General features: G+C 45.7%; 1 pseudogene; it reads left to right on the plus strand.

Annotated features, from left to right (window-relative positions):
* LOC138551770 (zinc finger protein 84-like) overlaps window positions 1-16,708 on the plus strand; it is a 94,994-nt pseudogene that overhangs the window by 42,887 nt on the left and 35,399 nt on the right.

Raw genomic sequence — 16,708 nt, forward strand, 5'->3', positions numbered from 1 at the left:
GTTCAATTTAGATGGCCTCCTAAAGTCGGGACTTTTGATGTTAAGACAATCGAGCATCTGGAATTAGTATTATTAAGGAAGAAGGTCCACCCCGCCCAGCATGATGCTATTCGCCAGTGGCGAACAGAAGCGATAAAGCAGAAAATGTCCCAAGATAAAAAGGATAGAAAGAAACAAAAACGAACCTTGCAGGAGAAGGCCTGTGAGTTGGATAACAAAGAATTTGAGCACCAGCTAGATGTAGAGGATTGGGCTGCCCTAATAAAGGTATATACCCACTTCTCCCTAAAAAAGAAAAGGAAATCACCAGTCTTAACATCGAAGCTGATCAGGATGCAATCAGATTAACAGAGAATCTTTTGGGACTAACAGTACCTGTCATATCCCCATCTAATATTGCGCCTCAAGTTCCTTCTACACCTCCTCCTCCACCCCCACCCCCGTATGGTACCCAGATCAGCACCATGGGTCCAAATAGTACCGAGGAAGAGGAAGCAGGGCATTTGCCTAGAAAGCCGCCCTTCTTCACTCCGGTTGAATATGCCAGGTTAGAATACATAGCAAACGAATTGTTTGATAACCCGGCTGCAGGGGTAAAACAGAAATTGAACACCTGCCAAAAGAAGGAATTTCGCCAGGTAATGAGAATACATTGCGACCTTGTTAATAAGTATTTGAGAGATGATGCCGAGCGCCCGTGGCCCGCGGGTTTGCATAACATTTATAAGGACCGTGTCACTGAAAAAGATCGGGCAGCTCTATGGGATCAATACAACCAGATAATTGACCGGGCAACTAAGGAAATGAAAGATTACCACGACCAACTGATGTGGGAAGAAGAGGAACATTTTAGAAGAACGCAGTCCTTGCATGATGCCAAACCAACGGCTAATGCTTTGATTAAAGGGATACTTAAAGAAAAGGAGCCAGGGAAGTTAGAATATTGGACGGACATATTTGCCCCCCATAGCGAGGCCACTCGACTGGTATGTCTGAAAGGACTTTTGAACAGAACAGAATAGGATCGGAATGTGCAACAGGTGGGCGGGAGGAAGTTTGTAAAAAAGGGGAGGGAGTGCGAGGCCGAGTTAAAAACATATAAACCTAATTGGGAAGTAGAGGATCATAGGACGCGCAGATTGTTCAAAGAATTATTAGAAGTATTTCTCCCAAGAACCCCAATGATGGCACCCCTGTGGATATGTGCACCTATTGTTACAGCAAATGTAGACCCAGCCAAAGACCCCACTGTAACCAAGACATATGTCTATGTACCCCTCACTAGAGCAGAATTGTTTAGTATAATAAAAAGCACCCCGGACCCTAGGACTAATGCCGCGGTATTCTATAGGGAGCTAAGAGCGCTATTCAAAATGTGTACGTTGACTTTGCAGGACATTGATCATGTGATGTCTGCCGTGACACCGGCTGATGTATGGGAACCCTTTAGATCTCAGGACCCTCCTGGGCATGTCATCAATTGGACAGCATTAGAAAAAGAAGATACAGACCGGGAAACCAATTGACCCCATTCCAGAGGGCCTGAAAACACTAGGGACGAGAATATTAAAAGCATTAAGTGACGTGTTGCCAGAGGTAGATGTGAATGTTGAGAAAATGGATGCTGTTATACAGAGCCCTGTAGAAACAGTTGGGGACTATTTCCTGAAATTTGAAAGTGCATTTAAGGCACACAGTGGTCAGTCTGTTAGCAATCCTACGGGTCAGAGGTATTTTGCCATGGTCTTTGTGAAGGGTTTGCGTAAAGGAATTAAGAAACCACTCAAATTGGGCGAGAGCACTTGGCAGGCAAGCACTCCGCCCCAGATTCTAGAGATGGCTAAATATTACGAACGGCAGGAGGAGGAAGAAATGGAAGGTAAGAAACAGGCAGACAGGAACTTAAAAAATAAGGTGCTAATGCAACAGCTGGTACAACCATCTTATAGTAAACAAAAGGGGCAGAAACCCCAGGTAAGAAACCCAGCAGGTAATGGCCCACAATGGACACCCCCACGAATTGATCAGTGTTCATTTTGCAAACAGACGGGACATTGGAAAAACGAGTGTCCCATATTGATGGCACGAGGTGGTCAACCGGAGGGTGGGAGAGGAAGAGGCCGAGGTGGACCTCATATGGGACCACTCCAAGGACAGGGAAGGTTTGTAAACCTTGAAAATAATGTTTTCTCAACTGGCGCGGCGCAGCGACAAATGGTTGGAGTGAATGGCAATGGGTTTGCGTAGGATGAATTGAGTTGAATGATGAACTTTGATAACACAGCAGCAATGAGTTGAAACGCCCCTAGTGAACCTGGGCAGGCGGTGTCTGTTCCTATAGACCAGAAAGGACTGTATGTTAAATTGCAAATAGGACAGCACCCCACCGTTAAATGCTTGGTTGACACCGGGCAGGTAACAGCTCGGTTGACTCCAAGGCCGTCCCCTCAGTTCCACTATCTGGTGAAAATAAGGTTTCTGTAGGGTTTGGTGGGGAACCCATATGTACTCCAGTGTCCCAGAAAGTTGAAACATCTATATGTGGATTGAAATTGACAAACAAATGGTTACTTACTAACAGGTGTCCCGAGAATCTCCTTGGATTGGATCTTTTGAAAGCTCTAAATGCAACCATTTATTGTTCTCTGACAGGTGTGCGAATGACCATATGTAAATCCAAAGTTGGTGGTTGTTATCTGACTGAACCTTTGCCACCAGATTTACAGGCATTGCCTGCAGAGCTTTGGGCTACTAGTAGTAATGATGTGGGAGTTTTGAACATTCCCCCTGTTGTGATCAAGGTAAAACATGGTGTCCCCTCTACCCCGAACCCCACAGTACAGAATATTTCCAGAAGGGGAAGCAGCATTGGTTAGGATTGTACAGGACCTGATGCAGCTTGGGGTTGTTGAAGAATGTGATGACAGTCCCTGTAACTCTCCGGTTCTTCCAGTCCATAAGAAAGGAGATGAAGTGACCCCATACCGATTTATTATTGATCCCAGAAGAATTAATAAGGTTGTAGACCCCAGGTATCCAGTTGTCCCCAGTGTGACTAGTAGTCTTATTATGGTCCCCCCCACAGCTACTTATTTTAGCGTCGTGGATTTGAAAAATGCCTTTTTCTCCATACCCATAGCTGAAGAAACCAGATACCTTTTCTCCTTTGTGTTAGCAAAACGCCAATATAGGTTTTGTCGAGCGCCCCAAGGTTAAACAGAGAGCCCAGCTATTTTTAGCCAAGTGCTAAAACAACAATTGGATGAAATTGTGTTACCTCCTGGTGTGATGCTCATCCAGTATGTGGATGATATTCTTATTTGTGGAGACACTGAATTGAGTTGTAAAGAAGGTACCTTGATCGTGTTACAACATTTGGCATATCATGGTCACAAAGTGTCGCTTAAGAAAATGTAATATCTAATGCCTAAGGTCGATTATTTGGGATATGTCCTCACTGCAGAGGGTCGATCGCTGTCACCTGAAAGGGTACGATTAATCCAAGAAATGGCCTATCCCAGTACCTTTAAAGAATTGAGACGACTGTTGGGTATCACCTCATATTGCGGCCATTGGGTCCCTGAGTTCTCCCTGCTAGCAAGAAATGAGAGAGGCCTGCGACGCTTTGAAAAGCGCCTTGTGTAGTGCCCCCGGGCTTGGAACACCCAATTATGACAAGCCATTTACTCTTTTCGTACATGAACAAAAAGGTTGTGCCCTATCTGTATTGACTCGGGAACAAAATGGAAAGCAAGGGCCTTGTGCTTATTTCTCTGGCACATTGGACAGTGTGGCTGCAGCACTTCCCCCTTGCATGCGATCAGTTGCCGCAGCAGCGGTAGCTCTCAAACAGAGTGCTGGTTAAGTGCTGGGAACTGCTATAATTGTGAGAGTTCCCCATGCCGTAGATGTGTTGCTCAATAGAACTCAAACCCAGCATCTTACAGCAGCCCGCTTGACACAATATGAATTGACATTGTTTGCACCAAATGTAACTATGATGAGATGTAATACTTTAAACCCAGCTTCCCTTTTGCCCTTGCCGAGTGGTGAGGGAGATCAAGACATGCATGATTGCCTTATACGCACTGATGAGCAGACCCGAGGTAGGGTCGATCTGAGTGACCTTCCCCTAGAGGGAGGTAATGGGGTTCTATTTTGTGATGGCTCGTGTTACAAGCTGGAAAGTGGGGAGACAGTGGCTGGGTACGCGATTACAACTGAAAGTGAAATTGTCCATATGGAACGCATACCCGAGTTATCAGCGCAAGCTGCAGAATTAAGGGCATTGACAAAGGCTCTAGAATTGAGCCAAGGTTTAGCTGTAACCATCTATACGGATTCAGCCTATGCACATGGTGTGGCCTTTAATTTTGGCCTGCTATGGAAAGAAAGAGGGTTTCTCACCTCACATGGTACCAAAATTAAACATGGCAATTTGATAAACAAATTATTGACGGCACTGGCTGAACCCGCTCAGGTGGCTATAGTGAAGTGCTCTGCCCATAAAAAGGTGGTAGATTTTGTGGGGCAGGGAAACGATTTTGCAGACCAGGTGGCTAAAAATGCTGCGGAACACTGTAAACTGCCCCTTCCAGAGAGTAACATGCTGCAAAGGGATGTGGATGGGAAGAGGGATGAGGGTGAATTGGGAAAGGACCCTGAGGAGATAGTAAAGGACATTCAAAAGGAAGCAGCAGATTGCGAAATTAAAGCATGGACTAAAGACAGTAGCAATGGACAAACTTCTAAAGGGGTGTGGCTGGACAAAATCAAAATGAGGTGGTTGCTCCCTGACTGTTATTTACCCAAGGTAGTTGATATGGCACACGGGAATGCCCATGTTAATGCAGGTGCAATGGAGGACATTCTAAGCAAGGTATGGAAGAACCAGAAAATTGGATCGTATTGCAGGAGGTGGGCAGCACAGTGTGCCATCTGCCTCTAGCACAATGTGGGCAAATCTGTGAAGGTACCAGCGGGTCATAGCAGACTCCCTACGCAGCCATTTGAAGTAATATACATGGACTTTATACAAATGGAATCAGTTGCTAAACTAAAATATTTTCTTGTAATGAGGTGTTGGTTCTCTGGCTGGACGGATGCTTACCCCCTAAGAGACAACACTGCTATTTCCACAGCTAAATGTATTCTGAAATACTGGGTGCCCCAGGACACGGTGTCCAGCCTTCTGTATTCCGACAACGGAGTACACTTTACTGGTCAAGTTGTGAAGTATGTATGTACTGCCTTAGGTATCGATCAGCGATTCCATTCCATTTATCATCCCAAGAGTGCCGGGATTATTGAACGATCGAATGCCGTAGTCAAAAACAAACTGGCAAAAATCAGTGCCTCCACAAACCTGAAGTGGCCAGATGCCTTTCCTTTGGCATTGTTGAGTATGCGGACCACTCCAAAGGGGACGCACAAATTGTCCCCCTTTGAGATCGTGATGTGCCGCCCCCCAAGTGCCTGGTCTGTCCCTAAACCAAGGGTTATTGGTACCATTGAACAGCCATTGTTGAGGGATTACTGTGCTGAACTCACACATAAACTATCTATTATCCATCAACAGGGAAAGAAGCAGCTCCGCCGGCCCTAGAAGGAGAGGGCCACGCCATCAAACCAGGGGACTATGTCCTGGTAAAGAGTTTTAATCGCACCAATTGCTTGCAAGCCTGCTGTAAGGGGCCATTCTTGGTACTCTTAGCAACACAAACCGCTGTCAAGGTAGCTGGGCACAAGACGTGGATACACGCCAATCATCTCAAGAAGGCACCATCTCAGATAGTCCACCCCCCGACCAAGGACACAGATCATTTTGCAGCCGAACTAACGGAGGACACTCCAAGGTATAACTTGCGCCCCAGGAAGCAACTTTGATTGCCTATGTTTGAACTCTGACATCTGGCTGAGAAAGGACTTGGTAAAGGGTCGGAACAAGCAAGGACAATTGAAAATACAGATGTGGCCTCAGCAACCCCTCCTGGGTATGAAGTAGCCCCACCGAGACACAGATGAAATGGCCTCAGCACCCCCCAAGGGTAGGAAGTAGCCTCAACGAGACGAGTCAAGGTAGGAGCCAGAAGTGGTGACAGCAGAATGGGTTATACTGTGCAACCCTTGCGATCTAGCGCATAAACGGACGGCACCGTTAGGGTAATTGTTAGGGACTTTGAACCTTTTGTGTAAAATATATACTGTATATATATATAGTGTGACATTTGGCAGCCAAGTTTCGGAACTCAGCCACCTGGGATCAGCCCTGTGCGAGGGAACAAAGTAGGTTGTTAAAATGGATAATGAGGATACAGGACAGAGGCGTCCTCGAGTAAATAGATATGCATGCACCCCAAAGGAAAAGCTCATCTTATCCCTTGTCTGTACTTTTATAACAGTAGGGTTCGCCATATTCCTCTGGTACCTTGAGCATCATGATATTTATGCTGCCCGTAACCTGCTGCCCACCACATTGCAGCCTCCAACACCAGAACTAGTAACTATTCCCCATATAGATCAGGAGTATCGGAAAAAGCACCCAAGGAATAGCATCCTGACATGGATGAATGATACGAACCAGATACTAAATAAGACTAATTGCTATATATGCACGTATGTTCCCCACAGCCATGAAAGTGGGCCCGAATGGTATGCGACTCCTGCCACAAATGATACCTGTGTGCCCCTGGGAAATTTTCTCTTGGATGCTTCCCGTAATGCTACACACACCATTTATAAGACGGGAAAAGACGGTGAAAATACAGAAAAAAGGATAGCAGAAAGTAACCGTGAGCAGGCAGAAAGGGACTGTGAATATAAAGAACTGATCGACTCAATAACCGATGAAAATAGACAAAGGGTTCTCGACATGCTTAACTCAACGGCCTACAACAACGTTAGGATAAATTACAATAGGGAGCCAAATACTATTAAAGTTTCATTGCCTTACATTCCCCTAGCACCAAATGCAACCCGGTATCTAAATAGATCCACTCCCTGCCCGCCAGCCACTAGGAACATAGACCCGATCCTACTTTCTACAGGAAAGAGGGAAGAGGAGGAATTGCCCTCCCCGATACCTGTACAGAATATAATTCGACAAGCCCCCTTTTGTTATCAATGAACCCAAACGCATCATAAAAGTGTCTTTATGGGCCGACACAACTGCCAAATTACAGTGGATTTAAATAGTCAGTCAGCACCCTTCCTTCCTCCGGAAGGGGCTATGTTTATTTGTGGGAAACACGCCTTCCTTTGGTTGCCTCGCCATTGGAAAGGCAGATGTACTGTTGGCTATATAATGTTAGGACTACATTACAAACCATTAGAGACGGTTAATATGAAGAAAGAAAGTAGGAGAACAAAATTGAACACGGGAAATTACGGACGAAGGAAAAGAGCTGTTGTCACTAAGGAAGACACCACCTGGGATGACATCTTTGATTTCCTAAAGGGCATAGTGATGCCAATGGGAATAGTTATGAATTCCAGGAGCATTAGGCACCTGGCTAGGTTAGTGGAGAAGGAATTAAATGTGACCGGCGACATACTGGCTAACCTTACTAAAGAAGTACAGGCAGTCCGGATGGTCGCATTACAAAATCGACTAGTATTAGACACAATGTTGGCAGAGGTAGGAGGGGCTTGTAAAATAATTGGCACTTCCTGCTGTACTTTTTCACCTGATTATAGCACCGATATCTTTAGAGGGATCGATGAAATGCATAAAATGGCAGCTCAAATCCATTCTGAATTTGGGCCTGGGGATGGGACATCCTGGTTCTGGGATCTATTGCGAAGCTGGGGATGGAAGCTCCTCACCCCTCTTCTCGTCGTAGGAGGATTAATAGCTGCTTGCTGCTGTTGCATTCAGTGCTTTCCCTTATTCCCTTATGTTTGTCTGTCATAGGATATTGCTGCAGGAGAATGATGGAAGCACTGGCACCCAAACCCACTAATGCCATGGCCACCAATGAGATGATAAAATTAGAGGAGGCAATCGAGGGGTTACAAAAGATTGATGTGTCAGACAACGATAATAAAAGAATGAATGAATACAAACCAAACCAGGTGTATTACTGATAAAGTCTTGCTGACGCAAAAGGGTTGTTTGTAAATACCAAAATCATGTAATTGCCATGTTTCTTTGCCTCAGCAAGACTTAAAACATTGCCCATGTTATAGCATTATGTCCATGTTAAACCAACTGCTTTTGTGTCCGTGCACGAGGCCCAGGGTTTTCGCCTTGAACACATATTACTCATAGATTTAGGAATGTCCCCCTGCTCTCCTTTCCCGTAAAGCTACATAAACAGCGTCTGTTAGCACGTTTACACTTCCCTTCCACAGAAAGCGGCCTTGCAAGTCAGCATGTGTTCACTGACCCTGGGTTTTCTCGCTCATGGATAAATGATTGCTACCATCCACACTCTTTCCCGAGACATAAGCAGAAACGTATCTATATTTGGAGTTGTTATTCTCTGGGATATGCGTGAAGGAGACTTGTGTCAGGCGCTCGTGCATCACTCTGTAAAAGATATGTCCTGCTTTTGTTCAACAGCCCATAAATGGACATCATTATCACTACAGCAGCAGGATATGTGTAGCTTGGAAAATTCCCCACTGTGTCAAGTGTGATGAACTAGCTCGTTGTACGACCATACATATTAAAGGTTACATCTGCATCCTGAAGCGTATTATGATTTGCTTAGATAAGTTATATGAGTAATGACCATTTGCGATGTCCGGCCTTTGTAAAATCTCACCGCAATGTCTGGGAATACAGCCAAAAGTGTTCCGACAGGAATTTGTATGTTTGGAAAGGTCTGGTTCTGAGCCAGGCATAAGACTCAATGTAATCATTTCCCTATAAAAAGCATGCTCACCGTAATACTGGCAGCACACACTAGCAGCATCCCTCTGATGATGTTACGTGTCGGCCCTTCCGCGGAAGCTTTGTTTTATTGCAATAAATGATTGTTAAACTCACTTACGAGTGCGTTTATTTTTGACGGAGACTTCCGCCTGATGAATTTTAGCATTGACTTGTCCTACCGTGCGTGGGGAGGTGTACAGCGTAAGAGATGGGTTACATAATGCACTTGTTTGCCCGACAGTTGTTAATGATCTATTCTCCATGAGAAGTGGTGTTTAGGAACCTACTTTGATCTCCTACAGTACTTGGGGAGGGTCAAATAGTTAGAAATAGGTGTAATACTGTACTTGTTTGGTCAACTGGCGTTAGTGATGTATTCTCTATGAGCACCTTGTTTGGGATGTTTGTACATGTAGAAAATGAGGGATCTAGTAAGGGTAGTGTTTCAGTGCATGCTGTGGCCAGGTACCTTTTAACTGATGTGAGAACACGCGTGGTGTTAGCAACCGCTACAATTGCGTACATATCGGTAGTACATTTCCAATTTAGTGTGAATGTGCTATTGATTATTGCTACGCTGTCATGGTTGTGTCAGGCTGCAGTGGTTGTGGCCAGGGGCTAGAGTCTTGGATGAATGGCCGTAGGCCGTAGGCCGAAGGCCATACTTCCAAGACTCTAGCCCCAGGCCACAACCACCGCAGCTTGTCAGAGCAATGCATACACCTGCACTATTGATTGCCGGTTACATGGTTGTAGGGAGTGTGTACAGTGTTGGGAGCATGGGCGAAGGCCATGCACCCAGAAACGACATTATAAGCAGTGACGCCATAAGCCAATGTACCCCCATACATTCTCATACTTATGGCCTTATATCCACATGCCTAGGTCCTGCCCACAACCACTACTGCATATTACACAGGTACAGTAGTGGATGTGTTCTTATGGTATAGTTCCTGTTTGCTTAGGAGGAGCACTTTTTGGGTGCCTTACAGATCTCTTCCCCTTGGACGATTCCTCACCAAAGTTTGAGAAAAATAAATATATCAGACGCTCTGCTTTTCCTTGCACTTTTTCATGATATGTAGTGCAGGTGGTGGAAAGCTATAAGGGGGATCGTTCCTCACAACGACTCTTTTCGCCTTAGACTGAGTGGGGGGAAAAGTTTGTGCCCTCTAATAGGAGCACAAACTGAAAAAGTGGAGTTTTCATATCACCTAAGTCATACGTTTAAATGGAAGTTCGCCCTCACAGTACCATTAGCGCTTACTGCGTGTGGGTGAAAATGTTTTTGGAATACTATTGCCGTCAGACTGGAGTGCTAAGTTTTCAAACCTACGCCAACATCTGCACTCTTTGCTACAAACAACGATTGCGGAGGTGTACATGAGTAGCGGTTCTCATAATTGAATTACAATATGTTGATGCAACATAAGAATGTATTTGCCTTCTGAGGCAAGGTCACATGAGTTGATTTTTTTGTTTGGACGCACAATATGCCCGCGCATTCCAGTGAACGTATAAGGGGCAATTGTTTTTTTACCTTGACTGAAAGGGAAAGCTTTGAAGACATTCGCGGAATGAATGGGTGCAAAAAATAGCAATTGATAAGGTTATGCTGTAAAAAGTTTGTAAGGGACATGCAAGACCAGTCGACAAAGAATCTTCACTGCAAACACATTGTTGTCTGACTTGCAGAAACAGAATGGAGGCAATAAATATTATGTAAGTTTACTTTTGCGCACTCCACAGCGTCCCGCCCCTTAATTTTTATCTTACAAATAATCTAATTGTGCCCATAAAACTCATGCATTAAATTTCTGCCCTATTATATTTTTAGTGCAATATTGCAGATTGCACACATTCCCCATTTGTACAGTATGCGTACTGTCACCCTTTCTTACCCCTAATACTTTGCTTTCAACCGTTTTGTTTGTCCACATTGCTTTGTGTATTCATTTGCACATTATTTTGAATTTCTTTGAAATCACGCGATGTAATAATTTTTTATTTGTCCATTCATTTTGCTTCCCAACCTTCCTTATCGCCTTCCTGTGTAGTTCGCATTTTTGTTTTTCACTTACGGTGCATGCACATTCTCGGCCTTTGTAGCCTGTTCCAACATTTATACATGCTCATTAGAACGTTTTCAGTACAATGTTATGTTTGACCACTAATATTTGTGTATGACTTTGCACATTTTTTGTGTCTTTTTTGAAATTTTTTGGATATATATTGCCGTACTGTGCGTGCCACGGCTTCCACATGCCAAGTGTAGGCTTCTTCGGGTGGCAAGTACAACTGCTCGTGGCCGGTTGCCTGTCCATAACAATTATGTGGGACAACACCCTAATTCCACTTTGTCCCTACGCTGAACTCTCTATTCGGAGCAACATCACGTCCTTTATGGTGCTGTAGGCCACAGTTCATGACGCCTTCTTGGAAATCACTGTGTACTCAAAGCACCTACTTTATTGGAGAACCAAAAATGTTTGTATGCGAACCAACCCACGTGTTCCTCTACAAAAACATTTGCAAATCTGCCCTTACAACCATTATTAACGTTGCTTTGAAAATGGCATTACTGCGATGGTCTCTGAAAGTTTGCTGTTAAATAAACCTACTGTATGAACTCTAAAATGTTCACGTTTCTTTTTAAAATGCAGTGTACTATTTCGATATGTAACTTTTTAGTGTGCAACTCACTGTACCTTTATTTACAAGTCCTGTGCAACGTCCCGTACTTGTGTTTTTGGCAGCCTACCATGGAAAGGGAAGAAGGACTGATTTCCATTAGCATAGTATAACATGCTAATGGGAATGTTGGAGAATCTTATTGAGTCAAACTACTGTACTGATGTTAGGCAGAAACCTGTGCAGTTCCCTTTGGGAACACTGCAAAAGATTTAGGACTACAGGTGTTAGCAGTAACCCCACTTGGTAGCAGTCTGTACCACCCAGATTTACCTGGTAGCTGTGGCTGAGCAGTCAGACTTCCCTCAGTATGCAAAGTATACACAATAGGCACTCAAACACAATAATACAAGCAAACCCTGACCAGAGCTTTGGTATCAAAGTATATAATTATTTATTTAAAAACACACTGTTTGAAACACTCCAGCACTCTTATTGTAAAACACTCTAAACACAGTTACTATTATAATATATACACCCCTTATTCCTTATCAGATAAGTCTTAGTAAACACCACTTATTTTCATACAGAGGTGAGCGCTTAACTATAGATGGCACTCCAATAAGTTTATGAAAAAGGAAGGGAAAAAGACAGAATATGGAAAGGTACACCACTCTAAGATTTAGGAACACTGTTAGCAAGGCAGAAGAGCAAAAGTCACTGGTGAGTCCAAAGGCTGGGCCCACTCTTAGAGAGAGCAGAGCACAAATGCACCCAAGATCACACAGTTACACTAGGCTTAGAAAGTCTTGCAGAGAGTTCAAAAAGAGTTTAGAGGGGCTCAGAAAAGTTTAGCCAGGGTGTCCCAGGCTAACCCAGGTTCGAAAGCCGGGGGCTAAATCTACCCCGAACAGTTGGTGGCAAGGGAAGCCAAGCGGGACACGGTACCTTAAGTAGGAAGGATCCTCCAGCGGTGGCAGTTGTTTCTGGCAGTGGGTGCAAGTCGCGTCGTCGTCCAGGGGAAGAGAAGATCTCGACTTGGAGGAAAGATGAAGGTCGTTGCACTGCCAGGGAAGAAACCAGCCGCAGAGTTTTCTGGTTAAAGGTAGTACCTTTTAATTCGCGGTCGTGGTAAAACGTGGTATCCCGGTTGCCGGGGTGCTTGGCACAGGCAAGGCGGCCACGAGATACGTCGGGAAGGCGAAAAGACGGTGAAACTGGTTAGCCCCAGCAGTCAAAGGAAGAAGACTCTCTGGCGGGAGATCTCCTCTGTCATTGGGAAAAGTGGTGAGACGGTCCTGCAGGGCTCCACCGGTGGTGTCGTCGTGGCAGGTCGGCTCAGCTTCTCCATCGTCGGATTCTTAGGTCCTGTGGCGACTTCTGAAGTTCCAGTCCCCAAAGCCCTGCTTTTATGCAGAAAACCCCCATTCACTCAGCCTAGCTGTCACTCAAACATGCTAAGTGGTGAGATGGCCGGCTCACCAATTGGGCCAATCAGGACGGAGTGTGATTTGAGTTGCCTAGGCAACTCAGTCCAGGGTGCCTAAATCCCCCTCCACCCCACCTAAGTACCCCAGATACAGTGGCACCACTTTGGAGGGCTTCTGTGGAGAACCCCGCCAAAAAGTGGAACAAAGGGCTCGACTTGGGTTGGAGTCACAGAAGAGAACACAAACGCCATGTTAGAACCGAGTTTTGGCAAAAAATACCAACCGGAGAATTAATATTAATTAAATAAACCGGCGGTATGTTCGAGGCTATCGTAATTAAATAAAGATAGTAGCCTCGAACAATGGGAAAATCCCATAGAGAAATATTCGCGGTTGAATATAAAAAGTAGTATCCACTGCCACCAGCCAAAACTCGCTTAGTGGGGACGGAGACGTGCCCCCTCGACTAACGGACCCCGGGGCAATTGAATTGCCCCAGCAAGTACGTCCACAATATGATGGTTTGTACTGGTTCTGTTCAGAATTTAAGACTAGTAAAGTCAATGGTGACTTTACATGCCCTGGGAGACAGTAGTCAGTCCCAGGGTATGGAGTCTATACTGGGGGGTCACTTTGACACCCCTGTGTTACTGCACTGAGGGTGCTGTGTAACACACATCACAAAAAAACATGCAGCCCTCTGGAGTAAAAGACCCCATAGCCCATTAAACACATCTAGAGTCAAAGGAACACACTCAAATCATGCCCAAGAGTTGAGGGTAAAAGAGTCTCACTCTTGGCAGGAGAAAAAAATAAACCCCAAAAATCCAGCAAAGCTGCTGGGGGACGCACTAGGTTAGGAAATTCAGCCTAAACAGAGAATTCTCCCTAACACTCGCCCCCCCCAGACTAAAGGACAGGAGGATTTAAACCACTCCTGGATGAACCTCATACCTCTAGTGATGACATACATCTTAGAGAGTCCATCAGCATTTTGATGGTGACAACCTGACCTGTGCTCAATGGTGAAATCAAACCCTTGCAGGCAGATTGACCATCTCAATAGTTTGGGATTTTCTCCCTTTATTTGCATTAACCATCTCAAGGGTTGGTGGTCTGTCTGAATGACAAAAGTAGAACCATACAAGTATGGCCTAAACTTCTTCAGTGCCCGCACAATAGCAAAGCATTCTCTTTCGATTGTTGCCCACCTTGTCTCAGGATCCTTCATCTTACGGCTGATGAAGCAAATGGGGTGCTCCCTACCCTTCTCATCCAGTTGGCTTAGAACTGCACCTATACCTACATTGGAAGCATCAGTTTGTACAATGATAGTTTGGTGGTAGTCAGGAGCTCTCAGTACTGGAGCTTGGCAAAGAGCTTTCTTCAGTTTTTCAAAGGCCTGATTGCATTCCTCATTCCATTTGACCTTTTTAGGGAATTTTGGAGAGGAGATTACATTCAGTGGAGAAGCTATGGTCCCATAGTTCTCAATGATATTCCTGTAATACCCAGTGAGGCCTAGGAAGGCTCTCACCTGGGTTTGAGTAGTAGGTGTTGTCCAATTTTGCACAGCTTCAATTTTGCTGAGCAAAGGCCTTATTTCTCCACCTCCTACCTCATGCCCAAGGTAGACCACCGTACTTTGACCTATCTGGCATTTACTTGCCTTGATAGTCAAATTGGCCTGTCCAAGAGCCTGCAAAACATGCCCTAGGTGGTTCACATGATCCTCCCAGGAGTGGCTGAAGACTGCAATGTCATCCAAGTATGCCATGCAGAAGTCCTCCATCCCAGCTAGAACTTGATTCACCATCCTTTGGAATGTAGCAGGTGCATTCTCTAATCCAAAAGGCATGAACTTAAACTGGTAAAAGCCAACTGGGGTGGAAAATGCAGTTTTCTCCTTGGCATGGTCTGTCAAGGCTATTTGCCAATAGCCTGACGTAAGGTCAAATGTGCTGAGGTACTTGGCTGCACCAAGTTTATCCACCAACTCATCTGTCCTTGGTAAAGGGTGGGCATCAGTCTTTGTGACTGCATTAAGAGCTCTATAGTCCACACAGAATCTCAAGTCTTTGGATCCTTCCTTTGGTACTAACACAACTGGGCTAGACCATGGACTAGTAGCTAGTTCTATTACCCCGAGATCAAGCATCTTCTTGACCTCCCCCCTTGATATGGGTTCTCACATTTTCTGACATTCTGTATCCTCTGCTTTTGACTGGCAGACAGTCACCAGTGAGTATCTCGTGCTGTCCCCAAGGGGTCAAGCCTGGTGAGAGTGAGAACACGGAGGCAAACTGATTTAACATAGATTTGCACTCCTCTTGTTGCTCAGGTGTCAGATCTGAAGAGAGATTGACTCCTTCAATTTTTTTATCTAAAGGTACACCTCTGAGGAGATCAGGGAGAGACTCACTCTCTTCTTCCGCTGCTGCTTAAGCTAGAAGCAAGGCTCCTACTTCAGGTCTGGAGACGTATGCTTTCAGTCGGTTGGTGTGGAAGACTCTAGGAGCTTCCCTGGGTCTGCCCAGATCCACCAGATAGTTGACCTCTCCAAGTTTTCCCACAACTTTGAAGGGTCCCATCCATTTGTCTTGCAAGGCCCTCTGCCTTGTTGGGAGCATAACGAGAACTAGCTGGTCTTGAGTGAACTCAACCATGTTAGCCTTTTGATCATGCCAATGCTTGACCAAAGCTTGTCCAGCTTTCAGGCTATCACTAGCTTCTGCCATCATGTGTGACATTCTCCTCCGGAGACCTATCACATAGTCAGTGACTCTGACTGGCTTGAGGGGAGGAGCACCTTCCAATCCCTCCTTAATCAGGGCCAATGGACCTCTGACTGGATGGCCATATAGAAGTTCAAAGGGAGAATAACCTACTCCCTCCTGAGGGACCTCTCTATAAGCAAAGAGAAGGCATGGCAGTAGAAGGTCTGGCAGCATCTTTACAGGGCAGGAGCCCTCCTCGCACCGGGAGGATCCAGCCTTTGATGCCTCCCCCAGCCCCGATCGACCGCCGACCTTCAACACGGTCTGCAGGAGCAGCCGTGGCCATCTGTACAGCGCTGCTGGAGCAGTCGCTGTGAAGCACTCCCTGTGCTTCTCTTAGGTGAGCCTCACTCACGAGTGCGCAGTGCATCCCCTCAGGCACCCGAAGCCCACTGCCTGCACCACGCCGCCGAAAGAGCCTCCCAAAATGGCCGCCGCCATTGTTTACTGCATTGCCTAGCAATGCGTCTCGTTCATCTGCTTGCCAGCCCGCCGGCAGGCGGAAGCCGGCCCAATCGAGGAAGGCCCAGAGAGCAAGGCCCTTCCTGTTTGCCCCTGTTCGCCTCTGGAGTCCCAGAGTCGGCCCTCCCTGGACTCAAAGGCTACGTGAGTAGAACACCACACACCAAGGCTGCTCTGCACTGCCCCAGACTCCGAATTGCGTAAATTCTTAAATTTGCTTATATCACTATATGATTCTACTTTGTAAGTCACTCCTCGAATCTGTAATTTCTGCACATGTATCATTGCAATGCCAAAATCCTGTACTCTTGATTCAAAATGCCTCATTTCGTACTTATAGACAGTGAATGCTTTTTGCACATTTCTACCATCTGACATCCTCTAGGCAACTAGCGCCTCGCACTACTAGAACCACCGCTGCTCAGTCTCGCCTCCCTCCACGTGCACAACAGAGTACTCCAGCATGCTACCAGGGCTGCACCACCAGACTAGCACTCTACTACTCATAGGCACACTCCTCGCCACCGCAA

This window comes from Ambystoma mexicanum, chromosome 1q, assembly GCF_040938575.1.
Source record: "Ambystoma mexicanum isolate Mex_15411 chromosome 1q, UKY_AmexF1_1, whole genome shotgun sequence".
NCBI classification, from domain to species: Eukaryota; Metazoa; Chordata; class Amphibia; order Caudata; family Ambystomatidae; genus Ambystoma; species Ambystoma mexicanum.